Source organism: Fukomys damarensis, unplaced genomic scaffold (assembly GCF_012274545.1).
Source record: "Fukomys damarensis isolate Sample0158 unplaced genomic scaffold, DMR_v1.0_HiC HiC_scaffold_7, whole genome shotgun sequence".
Lineage (NCBI taxonomy): Eukaryota > Metazoa > Chordata > Mammalia > Rodentia > Bathyergidae > Fukomys > Fukomys damarensis.
In genome coordinates this window covers 26182010-26192100 of record NW_022900919.1, presented here as the reverse complement: position 1 = coordinate 26192100, position 10091 = coordinate 26182010, and the positions used below count along the sequence as shown (strand labels likewise).

Below are 10091 nucleotides of genomic sequence, written 5' to 3'. Positions count from 1 at the left end.
GTCTTTGACCTTCACACCTAAGAATGTATGGACATGATGGCTCCTGAAAAATTCCAATCAAAAGCACAGTCGGATACTACATTACACCCACTAACATGACCGTGGCTCTTTAAAAGAATCTAATGTTGGCAAGGAGGTGGAGAAATTAGACCCTTATATATTGCTGGTAGGAAAGTATAATGATACAACCACTGTGGAGGAGAGTTTGGTGATTCCTCAAACATTTCAACACAGAACCATATGACCCAGCAATTTCTTTTTCAGGTATGTGTCCCAAAGAAGGGATGACAAGAACTTGAATCCGTAGGTGCACACACATATAGGCTAGGATATCTCCACATGCTTCCCTTTGCCTGGCCATTCTGGGAGTTCTGAAGAGGTTTTCTCCACTCCATCTTAACTTCCTGGTTCAAAAGCAAATTTGAACTTAAGGGCAAAATGTACCAGGATGCCGTTTTTAATGTACCTCTGAAAAGAGAATAGAGATATTGCCCTCCTTGCATCTGGTCTGTGTCCCTTGAAGACAGAATTGAGTGTAGGACTCCCCCATGCTGCTGGTCACAGAAAGCCAGACCATCACCCAGGGCATAGTGTGAGGACACACAGAGGGACATGCACTGGAGCCATCACCAGGCACAGCGATTTTCAGCGGTGGGTACTCCATGTCCTTGGGGCTCACACAAGTCTAACCTGTGTTTACCTCCAGCCAAACCCAGTCCCCTTGGAAGATAAAGAAACCTGTGTCCTGAGAGCCCCAGAGAGGCTACAGATAACACAGTGGGCAGTGACATGGTATCGGCCCCAGGGCTTCTACCTGATGCTCAGAGATTGGGTTTCAAGGATAGTTCCATGGGCAGGCTGATAGTAGTGGCTGCCATTCGGAGGTGTGTCTGAGACAGTTGGAGTTGTACCCACATTGTGACATGTAGAAACACAAGATAGGGACATTGTGCTCCCAAGTATGCAGGCTGAGGACCTGCAAGCAGGGCCAGGCAGAGTGGGAGAAAAGGAGAGATGAGTTCATTAAGAAACTGTTTAACAAAACAAAAACCACAGTTCAGTTATCCTCGCAAAGCTCCAAAATAAAGTGGGCAGTCCTGCGAGGAAAATAAATGGAACCATGTGAAAATGCAGTATTTGCTTTAGGTCTATGAAAACATCTAATTCAAATGGTTCTTCCTAGTACTTGATCTGTGAATCCCTGAAAACGAGCAACTGAGGCAGAAATGGTTTCTAGATTTGAGAGAGAAAGAGCAAGAAACACAGGTCTGATTAAAGAGGAAGTAACCAAGAAAGACTATGCTTGACGCTTTTCACAGCACTGGCTGAAATGGAAATTCCTTTTACAAGAAGACCAATGAAGGTGAACTAAGTAAGTGACACTTTGATACACATGGTGGTGGGCAAAGTAATGGAGGGACAGAGGCAAGGCCACATCCCCCTCTTTGCAATGTCCAGGAAGCAGGGCCGCAGCAGTCAGGGAATGTGGGCCCAGGGTCCCCTTTGCTGTGAGCAGCTACAGGATGGGCCAGGGTTCAAACAAAGGCTCCTGCTGGCGCAAGTGGTGGTGGCAGGAACAGGTACAAGAATAGGCTGTTAAACATTGCCAGCACACTTGAGCAGAGCCACCTGGCACGCGGAGCAGGATGGTGGTCACCAGGGTGGCCCAAAGCAGCACTGGCTAATTTCAGTCCTGCACCAGCCATTGCTTATCTATGTTGGTTTTGTGGAGATTAAGACAGGTTCTCAGCTTTGAAAGTGCCCCAGCTGCCCAGATGGGCATTCCTGGAGTTTTGTCTGAATTCCCATGGCTGTGAGGGGCCAGCAAAAGCTAGTGCTTCCAGACTGGCTTGGCTTCCGGCTGGAGTGTCTCCCCAGTCATTAAGACCACTGTCCTCTCCCCAGGGGACACTTGGGAGGGCAGCAGCCTTCACTGACCCCTCCTGAGAGGTTCAAATGCATTCACAGAGCATTTATATTTCCTATTAGGATTGATTTGCTTGCCACTTTTGCAGGAAAGGGTAAACACTGTTGTAAATTCCATCCGGTGAATCACACTAGGCAGTGGCTCAAATTAAAGGTGTTTGCTTTCGGAAGGGGGCCCTTGGTTTCTTATCTTTATGTGCAAAAGAAAATAGAGCTCACTTCTGCCTGCAGCCAGGAGAAATGCACCTGGCCATCAGCTGTTGGGCTGCCCTGAGCCCTGGCCAGCAGCCTTTGCAGACAAAGGCAGAGGCCTCCTCGTGGCGACCTAGAGGGACCTGATCCCCAGTTGTACCTGCAGTTCCAGAGCAAAGGTACTGTGCAGCCTCCAGTGGGCCTCTCTGGAGATTGCCCTGGTCAAGGAGTAAGCACCTTTATGCACTGACTCTGCAGGCCAGCAAGTTTACTGCAGCAGCCTCTCTGCCCAAACTGGATCATTTCCTACCAGACAGTTGGGAACCAGCTCATCACACAAGCCCTAATTACAAAGAAAGCAGCTGAGAAAGTTGATTTCTGATCTCTCTCCCCACCCCCACCCCCACCATGCACACACACACACACACACACACACACACACACACGCCTACCTTTAGACTTAGGAGAGTCATTCTCCTTGCCAACCCCAGGCCTCCTGCCTGCTCTCCTTTTTCTTAGACGTTGGTCATGTGGAGTCCACAGGGCAGCCAGAGGATGTCGTCTCAGGACATGAGGACCATGGCTTTTCTGAAAAGTTTTCCATGGGCTGGGGATGTAGCTCAGTGGCACCACACCTGCCTGGCAAGTGCAAGGTCCTGAGTTCAATCCCCAGTACTGAGGGGTGGGGAACAAAAACAAAACCTTCTCTGAAAAGGTTTCCAGGTAGGAATGGGAGAGTGGGTCAAACTACAGGGCAGTAGAGTGCTGAGCCCCAGGTTGCCCTATTTTCAGAATCTTATAAAGGAGAGATGTGTAGGCTAAGACTTTCACCCTAGATTCCCCACACCATTTGAAGAAATCATGCTGCTCCGCAAGTGCAAAGACCAGGAGTTAGGACAGTGCCCGTGCCACTCTCATGTGTCCGTGTGGTTCCCTACTTCCCTTGAGGCGATCCCTGCACAGATGTCTATTCTGCCCACTGTCCCCTTCACTAAGTCTCCAGCCATCAATGTCCCAGATTCCTCCTAACTCTGAAAACTACAGGTTTTAGAAGGGACTTTGAACTACTCCCTGATTCCTCTCAGTTCTCCTCTATTCTACATCCTTCCTTCTCCTTGCCTGGGTTCCATCCTGCTATTTGTCCTCTTTTCCTCCTGGGTTTACTTCTACCACCAGAGTTCTGGCTTAAGAGTGTCTCCCTCATGCTCAGTACCCAGAATTACGCCACACCCCAGGGCCCCTTCAGCAGCAGCCACCAAGTTCAGCATTTCATATTTGCTTTGCCATCTGGCTCTAAGTATTTCACAATGTCTTTTAAATTTCCTCTTGTTCTCATTGACTCATAATATATAACCAGTGTATGGTTTTATTTTGTGGGCCCAGGAGCTATTTGAACCTTTGTGCTTACCGATTTTTTTGTTTTATCTTATTATGATCAGAGAGCACAATCTGTGTGTATTGATTATTTGGCATTGATTGAAGCTTCCCTCGTTCTGGAAGACTGAAACGAGTATTTTCTGTGAGTAGGTACAGGTCCTGTGTGTGTTCCCTCGATCAGTGCTGTCCAAGCAAATGCAGTATTAGTGAATAGTTTTGTATTTCTAACAGCTGTAGTAAAAGAGTAAATTAATTTTCATAATGTGCTTTTATTTAAAACAAAGATAACAAATTATGTTATCCCAAATAGAACTAATCAAATGTATAATCAATACAAAGTATCAACAAAATAGCATGCGTTCTTTTCCTGGGCTAAGTATTGAGCATATGGGGTGACTCATATGCATCTCAGTAGGAATACAAGGTACATCTGACACACTGGCCCTGTGTTTAGATGTCAATTTGTAATTGAAGAATAGACTCACCTATCCAGCTTGTTCTAAACATTCTTCAAAGTTTTCCAATACCTGATTCAAGCACTAATTTATAAACTTTAAAATAGTTAAAATTAAATAAATGTTTGAAATTCAATGCCTCCGCCATATTTCAAGCTGGAGTGGTGTGTGGCCATCGGCTTCTGTATTGGATAGCGTGATCAGCTGTGCCACTGCTCATGTTTGTCTCAGGTCAGACAGGTTTATCTTAAAGGCCCTTTGGCATCTCCTACTCTGATTTCCCTATGAGACCTCATGTCCCAAAGTTGTACTCATCTTCCCCCTTTGTAGTCCTCTCTGGGGCTCCTGTCGCACGGAGAGTGATACTTCTGACCTCCAAGTTGGTGGCTTTTCTGTCACCCATCTTCACCTTGCTGAGGTCCCCCAGGACCAAACTCGAACCACTGCTTTGTTTTCTCCAAATCATCCTGTCCTTCGCTCTTTCTTTTTTTAAATTAAGTTTATTGGTACATTTTAGGAATATATTATGATCATATTCATCATTGAGAATTTGTGCCTGTGCATCACATATCTTAGTTCTTGTTTTCTCCCATTCCCCTCCCTTCCCTTTCACCCCTCCACCCACTCTATTTACAAAAGCTTCATTTCCATTTTTCCTTGTTATTTTTTTCATTTTTTTTCCTTTCCCTTACACCCTTCTTTCCTTTCCCCTTGCCCTTTGGACCTTTTCTTCTTTTGTCACATTATCTATTTTACAGTTTGGTCCTCACTTACACTTCCAGTTTCTCACACCAGAGAGACAATTCCATATTTACACATGTGTCCTATTTATTTCACTTAAGAGTATGGCCTCAATATGCACCCATTTAGCTATAAATGTCTCTAGTTTATCATTTTTATGGCTGAGTAGTACTCCATTGTATAAAAGAAAACCACATCTTCTCTATCCAATCACCAGTTGATGGGTATTTGGGCTGTTTCCAAGCTTTAGCTATTACAAACTGTACTATAAACTGGCTATAAACATAGATAGGTGCACATATATCACTGTGGTATGATGCTTTTATTTCTTTTGGGAAGATCCCCAGCAAGGGAGAAGCTATGTCAAATGGGACCTCTAATCCTAGTTTTTTGAGGAATCTCCACACTGATTTCCACAATGGTTGTACTAGTGTACCCTCCCTCCAACAATGGACAATGAGAGTTAAAACACAGTGGACAGGGCCAGTGACCTCCACGCTGTACCCATACAACAGGGTGACCACAGAACACAGTCATGTGTGACATACTTCAAAGTAGCTAGAAAGGAAGACGCCAAAGATTCATAACACATAGAAACAACAAATGTTTGAGGATTTAGGGAAGCTGCTTACCCCGATTTGCATGTTAGACTGTATACATGTATTGAATTACTGTCCTGTACCCCATAAGTGTGGGCAAATGTTATGTCAATAAAAAATTTGAAATATTAGCTTAATAAGAAGGATATTAAACCAGGATTTTAGTAAGGGGCCACATTTCTGAGACAAATGCATGACTTGTCTCATGAGTACAGCAGCCAATGGGCAATAAAATAAGATAGAAGAACATTTTAGACTCCTCCAAACCAGGGAGCGATGGGAAAAAAATAAAGCACAAACTGGAGGACTGAAGGCCCATGGATTGTGTAAGGTTTTCACTAAGTGGCACTAGAGCAAGGATGTGAAGAACTGAGGGTGTTAGCCAGGCTGAGGGGACAATGCAGAGGGATGGGGGCTGGTGGAACAGAGCCCTTGAGCACTGACAGAGTGGCCAAATGTTGTAGTGGGACAGCAGGCTGGGAATTCTACGCAGAAATTTCAGGGAATTCTGCCTCTGGAAATGCTGGGGTTCAGGAGCCATTAATGCCCAATCCTCTTGGAAGCCACTCTGTCTGCTTTGTTGGACGAACTGTAGTTGGGCCAGGGTGCAAGTGAGTGAAGACTAGGTGTCTTCTGCCTAGACCTGGAGTGAGGCAGGTGGACCTCATGGGCCACATCGGGGAGGTGGATGGGACTGGTTGCAGAGGTGCGGCCTGATGGAACGAGTCGGACTCTTAGTGCACTATACATATGGGGGGTGGGGGGATGACTCCCAGAATTTGGCTTAAGAACTGGAAGGACACGACACAAGTGGGAAGTGCACAAGAACACGTCGGGGAGTCCATGGCAGAGTGGCAGGAAAGACCCCTGAATGTGAGAGTGCACTGCAAGCAGTGTCACAGCGCGCACATGCACCCCTCAGCAACACAGGGCAGGAATGACGACCTCTGTACCTCCACTCTCAGGGGCGGGCAGGTGACATTTCAGTTAGGTTATTTGGAAATGTCACAGATTCGGTGCAGACTGAATAGATACCCTAAGGTCCCCAGGGTTGACAAAGATAGTGGCTCTTTGCAGCCTCACAGATGAGGTGGGGGTAGCAGCCTGTGGAAAGAGAGGGCTGGAAAAGGGGCTGGGGCCTCCTGCAGGCACAGGGGCATCAGAATTTAGAGTGAGGCGAGGCATGGTCAAATTTGCATTTCTTACAGGCAAGTCATGTGGCTTCATGAAGAATAGGTAAAAAAGAGGATAAATTCAAGACAAGCTGCTAAATTGCCTAAGGTTTTGTTGAAGATTTATTTAATGAGAGTTCATTGGAAGCAAGGGAAGGATGGGTTGCAGAGATTCTTCCAGGTAAAATGTGTAAAAATTGGTGCCCAGTGGAAGGCTGGGCTTTGAAGGTGGAAGACAGGACACAAAACGCTCCTTCTGCTTCCACCTTGAGGCTGTGGGGTAGATGTTTCCATCTCTCCCTGAAGGGAAGAACAGGAGGAAGTGAGATTGAGGTGCATCTCAGGTTGGGTTCCCTGAGGAGTCACTATGCCCTCAAAGCTCCCATGCTGGGAAATGGACCCATTACTTCATCCTTTCCAGGATGCAGTTTAGCTTTCTAAAATGTCAAGAACAAGTCTTGCCTGGGTCAGCGTTGTGAAAATTGTTAATGTTGGGTTGGAATTTTCACTTTACAAGAACAGCTCCAGAGACAGCAGGACTGAAAAAACAAAAGGAGGGAGAAAGTCCAGGAAGCTACGATGTCTCTTGTGGGTGGGGTGGGGAGGACAGGGTTTGGACAGGACCGGGTAGAGGAAAAGGATCTGGATTTTCCTGGGGCCATCTCGGTCCAGCTCCACCTGCCAGCTGCTGCCCCAGAACAGGAAGTTTTCAACATACTTTAAGCAAACACATTACATTCTGCACCTTCTCTGCCCATACAGAGCCTGTAGGCCCCAGAGCCTTCTCAGGTCCCAGTATAGAGCCGGGTGCACACTCCAGCCTGTGTCACCCTTGACAGGTTACAGGCCTTCAAGACCTCCCTGCCTTATCTGTGAGAAGCAATCAGATCTGTGCACTCATCAAGGTCAGATGAGCTGGGGAGTTGGAAACTGCAGGATCCCTGAAAAGCTCTTGAAGCAGTCAAGATTTGGTCTGGAATGCCTTTCCCTCTCATTAGAGCTCCAGCTGCAAAGTTTCCGTGGTGACCACAGGTTTGTGGGATGGAGATCATAGGTCCACTCATAGGTCCCAAGGCAGGTGGCACAGAGTGACACAAATGTGAAGGACCCACTGGCTTCTTTCTTGCTGAACAAACTGTGCACCTCTAGGAGGCTCTGAGCTCTTTCCTGTGGTTCCTCCTGAGTGTGCCCCATGGGCTCCACCACCTCCTTATGCCAGGGTTGCTGCATCTAGGAAAGGAATGAGTCAGACAGGTGAACCCTTCAGTACTCCTGTCTTCCTCCACTTCCACCCTGGGCTGGACTAACCTGAACCACCCTCCCACATGTGGACTACAGAACAGATGAGCAGAAGTTTTCTGTGCCATAGTTTCTTCCTGGGGGCTAAGTCCCCATCCTCCAAAGCCTTCTGTGTTTTCAGACTCCCCTCCACCTTTAGGCTGTCTCATTGAGGACCCCTGCTGAGGGCAGAGGAAATGGGTACCGTATGGGGACACTGCTTCCCAATTGCAACAAGACAGCCTTTAAGCAAAGAAGTGCTGCACGTTCAACTTGGGGTAAAATTCCCAACAGAAGAAGATGATGGAGAAAGCAGCTCCTCCGCTCAGTTCATGGTTCCCAGGGGCCTATGATGGTCACAAGGAGGGGAGGGAGTTGAACACTGTCTAGCAAAACAAAGCACACTTTGAAAACAAATGTCATTTGGGGTGGGGGGTGTGACTCAGTGGCAGAGCACTCGTCTAGCTAGCATGCATAAAAAAGGCCCTGCATTTGATCCTCGCACTGCAAAATAAATGTCATTTTAGATATGCTTTCCTGGTGCACACATCCCTATGTTCCTGGCCATTCCTCCTGCAGCATCACGATGAGCTCCCTCTGTCCCTCTGTCCCTCTGTCCCATGGAGCCAGCTCCCTCGTTGGCCCAGGAGAGCAGATGCTGGGTGCAATGGTGGCGATTCCGGCCAGCACTGAGTCAGGGCCAGATGGTGTCCCTGGCTCCATGTTTACTCTTGTACCTGAAGAGATTAGTCAGCCAGAGGCCCAGAGCAGCCTGAATGCCATCTGGCCTAGCACGGATGCAGGCTGAAGGTGACAAGCCAGCCTTCCACACCTCTATGGCCAGGTGACACCATTGTCACCATGGGGAATGGGAGCTCCACTTGTCAGCCCTGCCTGAAGGCAGTCTCATGCTCCCCCACTAGCACCAGCAGGCTGTACTTTCTCCCTGGACAAGGGCAGAATGACACTCGGCAGGGGTGGTTCCAGGTTGCTTGGGCCGCAGGTGGGATCCTGGGTCCTCCCTTTGGCCTTCCTGGCCTGGGACTCTGGCCCACTCCAGTCTCTCCTCCCTGCAGATCTGGAGCCCAGAACCCTTCCACAATTACAGTGTTCTGCCTCCTTCTATGGGGCTTTCTCCTCTGGAAGAGTATGGACTTTGGCCTCACAGCCGCATACTTTTCTGTTCTGATCTTGAGGTCTTGAGCAACCTTTTCAAGCTCCCTAAGTCTCCAGCCTTTGTCTTTTAACTGACAGTCATCACAAGGTTGTGGCCCAGCGTTAACTTACCTATGATAATCCATGTAAAGCACCGGGTTCAGGGGAAGAGGCTAAGGTGAGTTCCCTGCCAGGCTCTGTCTTTGCTTTTATTCCCTTGCCCTGAGACTCCTTGGGGAAAGGAAAGTTGTTCGGCAATTGGCCATATAATCTTGGTGAAGAAGAAAAAATTCTTATGGAAAAAAAAAACTGTTCTGCCTCCCTGATATTTCTGGGGCACAAAAATAACAACACAGTAAAATTAAATTGATGCTACTGGCTGGAGGGAGGAGCTTAGCTTAGCAAGTCATAGTGGGAGGACACTAGCCCAACATTTGGGCCTGACTCTAAGACAAAAATTTGAGCCAGAAAGGCAGTGGACCCCTGTATCCCCAGAGTGTGGGAGGCTGAAGCAGGGATCTGGACTGAGCCCAGGAATTCAAGGCCAGCTTGAACAATAGCCACCTCTAAATGAAAAATAAACAAGACCGAAATGGCACTCAACTCTTTGCAGAGGTGCTGGCCTCCTGTGGGGCTGCAAGACTGATTTCAGGGGGAATCCTCCTGAACCCCATCACTCCAGGTTCATCTTTGTGGCCCTCAGGCCCCAGAACCTGGCTGCCATTCCCAGCCCAGCAGCCCCTGAAGGAGGGAAACCTGGCCATGCATTTTATAGTCAGTTCTGGACACAGAGCCTTGCCTCATTGCTGTTGGGATAGCATGTCAAGTTACAGGTTATGAAGAAGTCTTCACTTAATTTCAACTAACAGAGTTCATTACAGGACTTGTGTTTATTCTGAGAAGAGACATGGTGTCTCCGTGTGGGTATCTGGAGTGTAGCTCAGGGGCAGCCGCACACCTTGCATGCATGAGGCCTGGGTTTGAGCCCAGCTCCAGGGCCAGGTGCCTCTTACAATCCCTGTCTTCCTCGCACCTGAGTCCTGCTGGCTACTGGATTTCTCCAGGTCTGTTTTGGGAAATTGTGAGGACATCTGGCCACTTTTCAGAGATCAATGGGAGAGGGACACGTGGCCTTGTCTGCCCATGGTGTTCTGATGAATGTTTTCAGGCTTAAGAAACTGACTGTCCAAAAATCA

General features: G+C 47.8%; 1 long non-coding RNA gene across 2 annotated transcripts in view; it reads right to left on the bottom strand.

The window, feature by feature from the left end:
• Window positions 1-5096: 5096 nt before the first annotated feature.
• Window positions 5097-10091, bottom strand: part of LOC109117540 — a 34816-nt gene continuing 29821 nt past the window's right edge. For both annotated transcript variants that reach the window (XR_002024842.1, XR_002024841.1), the window contains one exon: window positions 5097-7692. This is a non-coding gene — a long non-coding RNA (uncharacterized LOC109117540). The remainder of the gene's footprint in view (window positions 7693-10091) is intronic.